The sequence below is a fragment of the Tachyglossus aculeatus genome, chromosome 1, assembly GCF_015852505.1.
Source record: "Tachyglossus aculeatus isolate mTacAcu1 chromosome 1, mTacAcu1.pri, whole genome shotgun sequence".
In the NCBI taxonomy this organism is placed as follows: domain Eukaryota; kingdom Metazoa; phylum Chordata; class Mammalia; order Monotremata; family Tachyglossidae; genus Tachyglossus; species Tachyglossus aculeatus.
The window spans coordinates 88,046,956-88,048,650 of record NC_052066.1 but is presented as its reverse complement, the minus strand read 5'-3'; the positions used below and the strand labels follow the sequence as shown (position 1 = coordinate 88,048,650).

The following is a 1,695-nucleotide window of genomic DNA, read 5'->3' as shown; positions in this document are numbered from 1 at the left end:
TATATACAGGTGCTGTGGGGAAAGGAAGGAGGTAAGATGGGGGGATGGAGAGGGGGACGAGGGGGTATTTGTTAATGGTATTAACAAATACCATTATTATTATTGAGTGCCTACTATGTGCAGAGCACCATACGAAGCTCTTGGGAGAGTACAATCTTGTCTTATGCTGTTGAGCTATTTCTGACCCATAGTGACTCACTGCACACATAATAATAATAATAATAATAATAATAATGATAACAATAATAATAATGACATTTGTTAAGCGCTTACTATGTGCAGAGCACTGTTCTAAGCACAGGGGGGAATACAAGGTGATCAAGTTGCCTCACGTGGGGCTCACAATCAATCCCCAGAGAAGTTAAGTGACTTGCCCAAGGTCACACAGCCATCATGTGGTGGAGTCAGGATTCGAACCCATGACCTCTGACATACATCTCTCCCAGAATGCCCCACCTCCATCTGCGATCATTCTGGTAGTGGATCCATAGAGTTTTCTTGCTAAAAATACAGATGTGGTTTACCATTGCCTCCTTCCACACAGTAAACTTGAGTCCACCCTCAACTCTCTTCCATGTTGCTGCTGCCCAGCACAGGTGAGTTTTGACTTGTAGCAGATTGCCTTCCCCTCATTAGCCACTGCCCAAGCTAGGAATGAAATGGGTAGGCCTCTGCTTAACTCTCCCTCTCGTAAACGAGACTGGTAGAGTGCTGGAAACTCTCCAGGTGCGATCCTGAGAGGAGCAGAGAGTTTAACAGAGTTAATAAATACATTCCCTGCCCACAGAGAACTTACAATCTACAGGGCATGGGCATTAAACAAAGCGCCCTTTTTACATTTAATAATAATAATAATAATGATAATGATACTATTTGTTAAGTGCTTACAAGGTAATCAGGTTGTCCCACATGGGGCTCACAGTTTTACAGATGAGGGAACTGAGGAACAGAGAAGTTAAGTGACTTGCCCAAAGTCACACAACTGACAAGTGGTGGAGCTGGGATTAGAACCCATCACCTCTGACTCCCAAGCCCGTGCTCTTTCCACTAAGACATGCCACCCCTTTATCCCCGTATCTGTCCCTGTCAGGGCTCCTGTTCCCAAGGTAGTTCCTGTTTCTGCTCATTCTGTGATAACAATGATTGTGGTATTTGTTAAGCTCTTCCTGTACGCTAAACACTCTACTAAGTGCTGGGGTGGGTACAAGATTATCAGGTCCCACATGGGGTTCACGGTCTAAGAAGGAGGGAGCCCAGGAACCAAATCCCCACTTTAGAGATGAAGGAACTGAGGCACAGAGATGTTAAGTGACTCGCCTAAGTCACATAGCAGGTAAGCAGCAGAGGAGGAGGGATTAGAACCCAGTCCCCTGATTCTCCAGGCCCATTTTCTTTCCACTAGGCCACACTGTTTCCTAACTCTCCATTTGGACTCTCTTCCCAGGCCCCTGTGCCTTGATCTCACCTGTCTCACCGATCCCTAGCCCACATCCTACCTCTGGCCTGGAATGCCCTCCCTCCTCAAATCCTCCAGACAATTACTCTTCCCATCTGCACTTCAAAGCCTTATTGCAGGCACATCTCCTCCAAGAGGCTTTCCCAGTCTAAGCCCCACTTTCTCTCATCTCCCACTCCCTTCTGCATCACCCTGACTTGCTCCCTTTGGTCTTACCCCCTCCCAGCCCCGCAGCACTT

General features: G+C 47.0%; 1 non-coding gene across 1 annotated transcript; it reads right to left on the bottom strand.

Annotated features, from left to right (window-relative positions):
- Positions 1 to 606: 606 nt before the first annotated feature.
- On the bottom strand, positions 607 to 744 carry LOC119937743. Its single transcript, XR_005454195.1, has one exon. It is a non-coding gene; the product is annotated as a small nucleolar RNA SNORA7 (small nucleolar RNA).
- Positions 745 to 1,695: the final 951 nt, after the last annotated feature.